General features: G+C 39.8%; 1 protein-coding gene across 1 annotated transcript in view; it reads left to right on the top strand.

The window, feature by feature from the left end:
• Positions 1-13,365, top strand: part of tmem104 (transmembrane protein 104) — a 168,285-nt gene that overhangs the window by 85,494 nt on the left and 69,426 nt on the right. The window lies entirely within an intron of this gene.

Genomic DNA, 13,365 nt, shown 5'->3' with positions numbered 1-13,365 from the left:
CACCCTTTGCACATGCAAAGTCGGGGAACAGAAGTTCAAGCTTATATAACCTGTCCTCATTAGCTTTGAACAATGTTCTTTTAGTGAATTAACATAACCTGAGAAATGCTCCAATATGGTAATCTATTTTAAGAATGATCTTTTAAAATAGAAATCTACTGTTGAGTGGTCCATGGGTCACCTCAGACTGGTGACATGACTGACTCTCTGACTCTGACTCAAATTGTCCTCCAGAATGGTCCAACAAGGCAGTTAGGACATTAGTTCATCACCACCAAATTCTCAGGGACAAGTAATAAATACTGCCTTTGAACACACCCTGCTACTTATGATCTGGAATTACATGGTCACTTTTAACTAGGTGACCTTTTAACTTGTGTTATTTCATTAACTGAATTCAAATTTCCCAACCCAGTGGGCACTATCTCCTTAAATAAGGTAACCACTATCCGATGACTTGCGTGGAATCTTGAAAATAGTGAAAGGTGCACTGGCACTTGATAGGAGTGTTGCCAGAAAATTTGGTGTTCACGTGTTTCCACCTGAGCTATTAGGCCATGTGATTAAAGCTTTGTCAAAGATTTTAAGATGCTTCGCAGGAAGGGAATGGTGTAGGAGTGAATTTTGAGAGTTTGGAGCCTTCATAGCTGTTGATACATGGCCCAATGGTGTAGTGCTAAAACATGTGATGATACTGAATGTACTTCTGTATGCACCTGGGGCCTTGATCCGCAAAAATGTTGATAGCAAAACCTATTTATGTTTACCAAGTAGTAGCACTTCAAAATGTGGTTTTACACAGACACCTCCGACAGTTTTCTCAAAATATAATCATGTCAAAGTATAAAATTCTGCAATGTCCACCTGGAATCTTAATCTTCTCTAAATGGCCATGCATGAATATTTTGGTTTGAAGTGCTGCTCTATGATGTCTGACATTACATATAAAATTCTAGACTTATTCTCCTGTTTCAAATGGCAAAACCAATAGTTGTGCTCCCAGCTGGCATTTGCTACATTAAGGGATTTGTCTGCATCTGGATTTTGAACAAACTACAATTTATCCAGTCTTAGCTCTGTCTTGGGGACATAGTCAGAGAGCTGTACACAATGGAACCAAGCCCTTGGGTCTGACTTATCCGTGCTGACCAGATATCCTAAATTAATCTAGTCCCTTTGGCAGGCATTTGGGCCATAGCCTTCTAAATCCTTGCTAATTCATATACCCATCCAGATGCCTCTTAAATGTTGCACCAGCCTCCACCTCTGACAACTCCTTCCATGCATGCATCCCCCTCTGTGGAAAACATTGTCCCTTAGGAGTTGTGGAGGACCAGGTCAGATTGCCTCAAAAATTTTAAGAAGGTAGCTGAGATCCTAACTTTGCATGTTTTTAAAGGTCGATATGAAGTGGGTGTTCCAGGTGCAATGCAACTGGTCAAAACCCTCTGGTTTGAGCAAAAGACAATTCGTTTCAACACCATAGTTTTAAAATACAAATGAAAGAAAGCAGACTTTCGAAAAACTAAACTGTAGGAAAATGTAACCAAACAAAGATACAGTACTATTACTAATTAATTGTTCCAATGTACTACCATCCCATAACCACACCCCTTGACAAAAAGGTAAGTTTGAAACACTGATTCTTAGAGGCAGGAGGGAACAATATCCAGAGGGATTTCAAAAAGCTAGTTAGGAATCCTTCATAGAAACTTGCAATGTTTCTGGTACCCAAGACAGGTTGTGATTGCTATAGCTTGGGGGAAATAAACTAGAAAACCCTGAACGGGGTGAACTGGCCACTCACCTTGCACTGTTAAGCTCTTTGAGGTTCTACTTTTCTAGCTGCCTAGGCTCTTCCGCTTTACAACCTCCTTGGCAGGTCTAGACCTGAAACGTCAGCTTTCTTGCTCCTCTGATGCTGCTTGGCCTGCTGTGTTCATCCAGCTCCACACCTTGTTATCTCAACTCCTCCAGCATCAGCAGTTCCTACTATCGCTCCGATTCATGTCAGTTCTGTTTTTCCTGAACTTGCGGCTTGCCTTCTAAATTCTCAAATCAATTAATTCTGAGATCATTTTCATTTGTGCCTTCTGTATTCTGTTCAGAAGTCCGTTTCAGTTGCTGATCACACTCTGACAGTATTCTGGTGTCATAATTTTCTTGATTTCAATCTGTCATTTTTTGGAAGGTTGGAATTTTGAGGTCATGACCTTTTCGCTTGAGGGGAAACGCTTTTTTTCTCCCCTCAGTTATTCATAGCTTGCCTCATTTCTGATTTTTCAATTGATTAATTCCATTCTATGGAATCGTGGAATGATAGTAAAACGTCAAGAAAAAGCTTGCAATTCCTAGAAATACTGTCTTTTGAGTTAACTGATTTCATTTTACAAAGACAAAAGGGCAATACTGCAGATCTTGGAAATCTGAAAAAACAGGAAAGATTGGAGAAACTCAGCAGGCTTTGCAGCACTTGTGGAGATGGGTAACATTTCAAGTCTGGTATGACTGTTTAATGGCCGGAACAGTTATTCCAGACTGGGAACGTGGAACTCTGTTTCTCTCTCTGTATGGATGGAGCCAGACCTGAGTTTCTCCAGCATGCTGTTTGTTTAACTTTTCATACGCAATGCGCTGTAACTGTTGTGAAAAGCATTTGTGACTTTTTAAAAATATTATTACTGCATGATTATTCCTGGATTAGCAGTCTGATTTTCTACACTTGAAAGTAGAAGAGATGTTCTCTGTAGTTCTTTAAACCAAGGAACTCACATTTAAAGTGAACTCGCTTACATGTGCATTGCATGAAGTGACAGAGCTAAAATTGATGCCAAGCTTTAAATACAGTTGTGGAAATCTTCATAGTTTTATGGGATTTGAAGTTACTATTGGTATGTTAGTAATAATATGGACTAGGCAATTCCCTCCTTTTGGACTGCTCTCTCACTTTGAATTTTGATTTGACCTAGCTTTACTCCATCTTCATGTAGGAACAGGAGTACTTGGGATTTAGGGATTTAGAGTAAGCCATCACTTTTAAGTGGTTTTGAGCCTGCGCAACCATTTGATCATGTCATGATTGATCTGATTGGGGTCTGAACTTCCATTTTCTTGCCGTGATAATTCTTGACTGTTTGTTTCTCTCAAGTATTTACCTAACTTGGCCTTGAATAAATTCAAATAACACAGCTACCACTATGTTCTGGGAAAGAGAATGCCACAGACTAATGCATCTCAGGAAAATAAATTCTCTTAACCCCCTCTATCCTCCTATTCTGGTGCTTAAAAGGAAGCAGAAACTTCCTCCAGGTGAACTAGAGAGTAGAAAGTAAGACCTGCATATGCATTGTACCATTGAATAAGGTTGTGGTTTGGTTATTGACCTTGTTGCATAAGACTAAGTTTATGCAATGTCATGTTGATGAATCTTTGGATTCAGAATTTGATTTCATTGCTTCATTTGCTGGATCTGAGTTCCAAATTTTGTGTATTGTTTGTGCTCAAGTGTTTGCTTCTGAAAGGCCTGGTATCATGTTTGAAGTAAGTCCCTGAGCCCCAGGCTTTCCATCTACTGGAAATAATTCCTTGTCTTCTACCTGATCTGTTCTCTTGAACTTAAAAACATGAATCAAGTTGTCCTTGTAAAATTCCAGGCTGCACAATCCTCATTTGTGCAAAAGCAAAGCACAATGTGTGTGCTGGAAATTTGAAATAAAATTGGAATGCTCGAAATGCTCTGAGGTGGGAGTAATGAGAATTGACTTTACTGGTTAGTGACCTTTCATTAAATCTGATTGATTTGGTATCAGCAAATTATAGTAGATGTAAGGTTTATGTTGGCCCTGGAATCCTCTGTGGATCGAAAAGTTTTTAAACTGTGGATAATCTGCGATAGGGCATCACTTGAATAGTGTGGTGCTTAACTTGAAGTTTAATTTTGTATTTTTTTTGTTTTCAAATTTCTTTATTTAACTCAGTAGTTGAAGTGAATTGTTTGGGACACCTAATCTGTGCTCAAATACCACTGGCAGACATTCCAAGAAAATGATTTGTGACTCAGGCTCTGTACTGAAGCCTCTTCATGGTGCAACTAATTTATCTTGTCTGCTCAAGAAATCTCTCTCTTTGCAGTGTACACTAAGCCACCTATTTTCCAGTATTTAACATATTAAAGAAAGGGAATGGGGCATGAGGCAATTTTCAAAAGTCTGGCACGTTCCTAAAGACTTAGTTTTTCACTATACATTTGGACTGGTGAGGGTTTTATTGAGTGTTCATTTATCTCTTTTCTCTTAAAAGCCAGAATTTGAAATATTCCTGGACAAACCTGTACTGTGTATGAAGGTGAAAGGAGTGTGGCAGGGATGGAGATGCAAGTTAACATCTTCAAATTGAGATGCAAATCCACAGAATCTAAATGTAATACCTGAATAGTCATAAATGAAAAGGTTTTTGGCATTTTTTTAGCAGTAGAGTGAAGTCAAAATTACCAAAATGGTAATCCATCTTTTGCCTTTACAGATGCTGACTCGTGAGTATTTCCTATAATAGTCCTCAGATTCAATTTTCAACACCAATGCTCTATTTTTATTCATTCACAATGTGCCTGTCACTTAGTGAGAATTTACTGTTCATCCCTTAATGCCCACAGAACACACAGATGGTGACTTGCCACCTTGAACTGTTGTGGTTGGGGTGATGAAGGTCGTCCCGTGTTGTTGTGAAATTGGGGGATTTTGAGCCATCATCTCGAGTCAGTGATGTTTTTCCAAGTTAGGATGGTGTGTAATTTGGAGAAGAATTTGCAGGTGGTGGAAATAGGAAGGGTACGCTTTTTCACCCCTTGAACCCTGCTCTGCCATTCAATTGGATCATGGCTGATCCAACACTGACCATATCCAAAATAAAAACGGAAAGAGCTGCGGGTGCTGTAAACCAGGTCCAAAAACTGAAGTTGCTGGAAAAACTCAGCAGTTCTGGCAGCATCTGTGAAGAAAAAAAAAAATCAGTTAACATTTCAGGTCTGGGGACCCTTCATTAGAACTGAGGAAGGATAAATGGATCCAAAACATTAACTCTGATTTTTTTGTGTGTTCTTCACAGATCCTGCCAGACCTGTTGATCACATTCAGTTTCCTGCAGTTTCCCCCTTCACTCTTGGTTCCCCTACTGCTCAATAATCTAGCTATCTCAGCCTTAAATGTAAACAAGGACTCTACATCCTAGCTCTGTGGCAAGGAGTTTCAAAGATTCAACCTCAGAAGAAATTCCTGCACATCCTAGTCTTAAACTGGTGTGCCTCTAATCTGACACTATGCCCTCAGTTGCTCGACACCCCCACAAGGGGAAACCTCAACATTTACACCATCAAGCACACCAAGAATCTTACTTGTTTCAATCACTTCTTCTCATTTATCTCAATTGTTTTTATTCTGCGTACTCCTGTCCTAAGGACTGTACAGATGCAATGTATTTAAAACAAATCCCTTTTAATTTGATAGCACTAATTGCATTGATTATCTTAAAACTGAGTGAAGGAACACAAAAATGGGAGAAGTATATGAAGCCGTTCTATCAATCAATGAGTGGGTGACTGATCTGTAGCCCAAATTCATGTATCCACATGGTCACTAATAGTTTTAACAAATCTAAGCACCTCTGGTTTAAAATAAACAATTGTTCCAGCATCAGTTGCTATTGGTTTTAATGTTGACAACTGATAAAACCTTTTGTGTTCTTGATTTCACTCCCTAATCCTAGATTTTATGACCAGTGGCAATGTATTTTTTCTCTTGATCTAGTTATTTGTTTCTCTCTATCTTAAGCTTGATCCAACCACTGCTTAACTTTCTAAACTGCAGGGAAAACAACACTAGCTTGTGTGCTGTCGTCTTCGTTGCTTCATTGTGTCAAATGTGTACTGCAGTCGCTAAGGATTTCTGTTTCAATTATTTTTGAAACAAATTTGTACTATTTAAATTGGTTAAAATATCTTGTCCTCTTGCTTGGCTGGTAGCTCCAATAATCAAATGTGATTTGAGCTGGATTAGGGAGGCCCCCTTCTTTAAATAAAAAAGGCATGAGAATAATCAGGGAAATTTTGGATCATTTGGTTTAAATCAGGGCTGTGGGAAAGTTCATTTGAAATTCATAATTGCTAATGAACTTTAGTTAATATTTTGGAATACCTCACTTAAGGATAGCCAGCTATGATTCCTTAGACAAGTTACATTGGATTAAACTAAGATTTTTCAAGTGATTGGTGATTTAAATATGGTCAATGGGTTTTTTGAAATGGCTTCGACACAGGCTCATTTAAAAAAAAAACCTTTTGTAGCAAGATGAAATATAGCTGTTTGAAAAGCAGGTCAAATTGTGGTGAAAACCTGCAAGATGATAGTAAAAGGGATGAGTTTTGGACTTGACTTGCTCTTGTAAATAATTGGGAACATAATGTTGAAATAAACTGAGGTGTAATGTGACAAAGCATGAAGGAATAAAGCAAAATTTGAAACACAGGTGAATGTGAAAGGTATAGGAAGAACAAGTAGAAATAAAACCAAAATGTAACTATTTCAATGTGTACTGCAACAGCTACCCAAAAATGAATATAAAATTCCTTGGTAACACAAGTTTAGTTTGTCACTCACTTTGGCAAAGAAGCCAGAACACATTCTGTAAATGGCTGGCATAGAATCAAAGGATGCAGTAATAATTTGAATTTAGTAGTTGGGTCATGCCATAGTACTGTGCAGAATGGACAAGCCACAGTCAACACCTAGCCCTTGCACCAACCTATTCACTTTTTTTGGTTGGGATTCATTTAGTATCTGTTCTTTTTTAACCTTGTCTTCAGCCTTTAAAGACTTGTTTGCTAACTTGAAAAATGGAATTAAATCTTTTATGTTTTATTGCTAGTTTACACAGGCAATATTCCTACCTCTAGATTTCATTGCCCTTTGCAGGTTTCTCTAATCCTGGGGTTGTGTTCTTGGCAAAATGTAACAAACCTCTTCATTAGCCTAATTAGCAATAGATGGATGGCTTTCCATTTGAATTTTAATCTCTCCATAAAATATAATTTGACAACTGGAAAATATTTCTTTTTCTTACCATGGTTTAACTTTCCTCTCTCCTTTTCTTACCCAATTTCCCAAGCCATCTTAATTTTTCACTCCTATGCACCCACCAATAATATCTAAACTCATCTGGATATAAGTTGTCCCATTGGGAACATGCAGCATGGATTCGTGAAGGGTAGGTCATGTTTAACTAAGTTGGTGGAATTCTTTGAGGACATTACTTGCATGGTGGACAATGGGGAACCTATGGATGTCGTGGATCTGGGTTTCCAAAGGCATTTGACAAGGTGCCACACCAAAGGCTGCTACATCAGATAAAGTTGCACAGTATTACAGGTAATGTGTTGGCATGGATAGGGGGTTGGTTGACCAGTAGAAAGCAAACTAGGGGTGAATGGGTATTTTTCTGGTTGGCAGTCAATGGCTAGTGGTGTGCCTCAGGGATCAGCATTGGGACCTAAACTGTTTACAATTTACATAGATGATTTGGAGTTGGGGACTAAGTGTAGTGTGTCAAAACTTACAGATGACACTAAGGTGACTGGTAGAGCAAAGTGTGCTGAAGACGCTGAATGAATGTCTGCAGAGGAATATAGATAGTCTGAGTGGGCAGAGGTCTGGCAGGTGGAGTACAATGTTGATAAGTGTGAGGTCATCCATTTTTGGTAGGAATAACAGCAAAATCAACTAAAATGGTAAAAAATTGCAGCACGCTGCTCTGCAGAGTGACTCGGGTGTCCTTGTGCATGAGTCACAAACTAGGATTGTAGGTGATGCAGGTAATCACAAGGCAAATGGAATTTTGTCTGCCGTTGCTCGAGGGATGGACTTTAAAAACAGGGAGGCTATGCTGCAGTTGTGTAGGGTCCTGGTGAGGCCACACCTGGAGTACTCTGTGCAGTTTTGATCTCGTTGAAGAGCTATACTAGCCCTGGAGGGAGTGCAGAGGAGATTCACTGTGGTTGCCAGAGTTGAGAGGGTTGGATTATACTCCTTGGAATTCAGAAGAATAAGGGACATCTTATAGAAACATAAGATTATGAAGGGAATAGATAAGGTGGAGGCAGGGAGGTTGTTTCCACTAGCAGGTGAAACTAGATCTGGAGGACATTGCCTCAACAGGAAGCAGATGTAGGACTGAGGTCAGGGGGAACTTCACCCAAAGGGTTGTGAATCTGGAATTCCCTGCCCAGTGAAGCAGTTGAAGCTACCTCACTTTTTAAGGCAAGGCTGGATAAAGGTTTGAACAGGGTTAAGCTGAGTGGGTGGGTATGTGGAGCTGAGTCTCAAAAAGATCAGCCATTGTCTTATTAAATGGTGGGGCAGGCTTGGAGGGCCCAATGGCCTACTCCTGTTCCTAGCTCTTGTGTTTTAGCTCAACAAGTGTGGCAGCATCTGTGAAGTGAAACTGTTAACATTTAGGGTCTAACATGATTGTCCAAACAGCAACTGGAGTGTTTTCATTTATTTCCAACCTCTTTGCTATGTGTTTGACTATTTCTTTGTGTTTCCTAACTTGACAAATAGGAATGTAAGAACAGGAGTAGGCCTTTGAGCCTGTTGCCTGCTGTGCCATTCAGTGATATCATTGGCTGATCTGTAGCCTAACTCAGTGTGTCTGCCATGAGCCCCTTGAAGGGCCACTGGACTTGAAATGTTAACTCTACGTTCTCTCTCTTTTTTTTTTCCTCTGCAGATGGTGCAAGATGTGCAGTGTGTCTGTAGCAATTTCTGTTTTTGTACCTTGACCACCTTTAATAAATATCAAATAGACAATTTTTTAAAATTTAAGACAAGAATTTTCAACTGTCATTTCAAGAGCATTCTAAACATACACTGCTATTTGCATGTAGAAGTGCTTTTTATTATCACCCCTGTATGGCCCAGCCTTAATTCTGGAATCTGCGACTAGTGGAAATCTGCCTTTTATTTTTGTAATCTCCTGAAGATCTTGATTTTGGATCCTTCTAAATTGTAGAACACAAGGGCCTAATTTGTCTAATCGCTCCTCAAAATTTAACCCCTGAAGTCCAGGTATCATCCTTGTAAATTAATGTTGAATTCTCTCTGGGGCCGAAACATTCATCTTAGGGTGTGATGTCCATGATCTGCTCTCAGTACTCTGTGTGGTCTAACTAAGGATTAGTGTAACAGCACCATCACACTTGCACCCTTCAACTCAAGGATATACCCTCAACCCTATATTGCAGCCCTTTAGATATGTAGGGCAGCATTCCATTAGCTGCATTGACTATTTTCTGTACCTATTTGGGGCATTTTAGAGAGCTATGCTTTTGATATCCACCCCCCCCCAAAAAAAAAGGTTAGTCGTGCACAGCATTAATTGTGTCATCCTAAAAACCAACACCTAATCTATTTTTTGGGGCTTGAAATGGATAACCTCACAGTTGGTGGCATGGTGGCTCAGTGTTGCTGCTTCACAAAGCCAGAGTTGCAGGTTTGATTCCACTATCAGGTGACTATTTTTGTGGAGTTTGCACTTGAAACCCATGCACACATGGGTATACTCTGGTTTCCTTGCACAGTCCGAAGACATGCTGGGTAGGTGGATTGGCCATGCTAAATTACCCATAGTGTTCAGGGATGTTTAGGTTAGGTGGGTTAGATATGGGAAATGCAGGGTTAGAGGAAACGGGTGGCATTCCCTTTGGAGGAACGGTGTGGACCTGTTGGGCTGAATGGCTTGTTTCCACACTAGTTATTCTGTGATTGTGATTCTATGATATTAAAATTAATCTGCCATAACTTTGCCTGTTTACGTAAGCTATCAGTAACCTGTTGCAATTTTATGCTCTTGTCAACACTGCTGACAGCTTCCTAATGAACTGATGCAAATTGTAATATCCCTCTTCCACAAAGGATCCCTTCCTGAGGGATTGCTGGTTAACTCTGTATCCTTAACTTAAAGCAAGATCCAACTAGCAGCTTCTGTACTGAATTATAGTGTAATCCTAGGAAATTCTGTTGAACATTGAATTTGTCCTCATTATTTTATTCATTTAATCTGTTCTAATAAGATTAAAATGCGCTGCAATGACTGCTTTATTTGTTTGTCACACACACACTTCTATTTCTTGATTATCAAGATTGGACGGATTATCAATGTAGCTATTGTTAGGCCTATGAGCCACATCACTTATGTTGTCATTTTTTAAAGCCTTGGGCTACATTGATTCTGCCTTGTGTTTTTTCCAGGCCAAGTGGCTTCCTATGTCCATAATAACCTCCTTTTATTACCAGCACCAGCACCCTGATCTTTTTGTTCTTTCCTCTTAGAAAAGTTGTATGCTGGAATACTTTGAAACCTTAATCATGTTGCAACTACATCTCTCCAGTGTGATTTTTAAATTCAACCCATTTATCCCTGTTACTTTGTCCATCTTGATATGACTACATCATGCATTAAGATAAAACGCCTTAACATTATACCATTATTCCTTGCTTTGATCTTAATTACTTCACTATTAATGTTGAAGTCTCTGTTCCTTGTTGTAACATTCTGCTCATCTTTAGCCTTTTCCTACTGTGCACTGTGGCTTGATTTTCTAACATTTTATGCATTTCCTCTCAGCTGCACTCTCCTTTTTCCAGTTTAAAGTACTGTTTGCAGCCCAAGATATTAGATTTCAGTAAGTTGCTTGGTACAAGTGGAAACTGTCCGATGGATCATCATCCTCTTTCCCATTAATGTCATCAGTGCTCCATGAATCAAAATCACTAACTCCTACACCATCCTTCGAGCTATATATTTAGCCCTGTGATCATTTTCACCTCTGCAATTTACTTTTGGCTTAGTTAGTAGTCCAGAATTAATAATTCTGGCCCTACTCAACCTCTGTCGGTAGAACTAACTTCCTTGTATACGTTTTGATTTACTCATGAGGATGACCAGGATTTTACAAATTGCTTTCCATCCAAGCTGAGATGTCCTTTGACAAGCACTAGACAAGAAATGCGAGACCTAGAATTCCCAGTTTGCCTGGTTTGCAGATCTTTGATTTCCAGCATAGCCCAGCAATCTACCCTGCAAATTACTGTAAGAATTTTTTACTCTTGGAATCAAGTAACCTCTCCTCCTCTGAACTCCAGAGAATGTAGACACATTGTATTTAATATTTCTTTGTAGGACAGTCCCTCAATCCCAGAAATTGGTTTGGTGAACTTTTCTTGCATAACCTTTCCTGGCAAATAAGTCTTTATTGTGGTATATCTAGATTATAGGATAATAGGAACTGCCGATGCTGGAGAAGCTGAGATAACAAGTGTGGAGCTGGATGAACACAGCAGGCCACGGTCCTGCTCCGAAAATGCTATTTGGCCTGCTGTGTTCATCGAGCTCCACACCTTGTTATCTCACCTAGAATCTAGGTGAGGTTTTGTCAGGCATTAAGATTGCGTTAAAACAACTATAGTCCTGTACTCAAATGCTCTTATTATAAACACTGTATTACCATTTGCTGTCATAACAGTTGATGAATCTTAATTTTATACAAGACTAAATTGAGGAAATATTGTTCAGATGTGAAGCAAATTGGGTGCAAATGTTAAGCTCCAAAGGAAGTTAGTTTAGTTTTAAGCACTTGGAAGTGGAATCTAATTATTTTTATTTCTGAAGGACACTTGTGTAATTGAAATCTAACTGAAGGCCCCTTGGTAGTAAAGTTTTCACAGTTGGTGTTCAGTTTTAGGTAAAGTACAGATGGTTGAAGAAGATTATCACAGTCGGAGCTGTACTTGTGCACTGAATTATGAGACTAGTGAGTGTTGTAAACCTCATTAGGGAAACAACTGCTGTCCTGCTAGATATCATGATTAGAATATTGAATAATCCCTGCGTGTGCTGTCTAAAAGTGTGAAATAGTATATCACTGCTAAATGACAAAGCTCTCCATTAGCAAATTGGTATTTGGTGACGAGAGTGTCTGTTTTTGTAAAAGTTACTGCGTTGATGATGTATTTATTCTTAGGATGTTGGGAATTGCTGACTAGATCAGAGTTTATTTCTCAAAGGTGGAGTGAGCTGTTTTCTTAAATTGCTACAGTCTCTAGTATAGGTGCACCCGAAGTACAGTTGGGGTGGAGTTCCAGGACTTTAACATAGAGATTTGGAAGTAGAATTGCCATTCCTTCAAAGTCAGGATGGTATAGGACTTGGGAATTGCATGTGGTGATGTTCGCGTGCATCTGTTGTCCTTGACCATCTAGTTTTGGTCAGATTGCTTAATGCTACCTTGATGTTAACAGAAGTCACTTTTGCCTTATCCTGAGGTTTTTTTGACCAAGCCTGTAGTGTGGCCGGGAGCTGTTTGACTGGACTTAATTTGGGTGAACTGGTGTTCTTGAGTGAGTGCTGCTTGATAGCATCTCTGACCATTTCTATCATTTTGTTGATTTTTAAAATATACAAGGGCTAATTGTGTAGATCAGACTTCTCTTGCCTTTTGTTAATAGGATGTAATTTTCAAGACTTGGGTTAGATGCTTGACAGATGTTGCAGTTGTTCTGGAATGACTTGGCTGTGTATGGCTAGTTCTGCAGCACATGTCGTCATACTATTGGTGGACTGTTCAGAGCCTGTAGTTTTTGCCAGTATCCTGTGCCTTCAGCTGTTGATGTTAGGTGGTGTGAATTGAATTGGCTGAAGCCTACCATCTGTGGGGCGGCACAGAGGCTGTGGTTAGCACTGCAGCCTCACAGCACCAGGGACCCATGTTTGATTCCAGCCTCGGGTGACTGTCTGTGTGTGGAGTTTGCACATTCTCCCCGTGTCTGCGTGGGTTTCCTCTGGTTGCTCCAGTTTTCTCCCACAGTCCAAAGATATGGAGGTGAGGTGGACTGGCCATGCTAAATTGCCCATCGTGTTCAAGGGTGTATGTTATAGGGGGATGTGTCTGGGTGGGATGCTCCAAGGGGCAGTGTGGACTTTTTGGGCCAAAGGTTCTGTTTCCACACTGTAGGGAATCTAATCTATGAAACTGGGGACTTGAGGTGGAAGTTGAAGGTGGGGGCAAATGTCTGAGTTTTTCTTTATACCAATATTCTGGGCACCCTGTTGCTTGAGGATGGAATTTTGTAGAGCCTCCACCTCCAGTGAGTTAACTGTCCAGCACCATTAATTTCTGGAAATGATGGGACTGTGGAGCTTAGATCTGATCCATTGTTTGTGGTGTCAGTTCATGCTTTTACTGCTGTTGGGCATGCAATAGTCCCATGGTGTAGCTTCACTAGGTTGACACCTAATTTGTCGTTTTGCTATGTCTGC

The sequence above is a fragment of the Stegostoma tigrinum genome, chromosome 22 (genome assembly GCF_030684315.1).
Source record: "Stegostoma tigrinum isolate sSteTig4 chromosome 22, sSteTig4.hap1, whole genome shotgun sequence".
NCBI lineage: Eukaryota > Metazoa > Chordata > Chondrichthyes > Orectolobiformes > Stegostomatidae > Stegostoma > Stegostoma tigrinum.
Note: the sequence above shows the minus strand (reverse complement) of the source record. Positions and strands in the feature narration are given on the sequence as shown.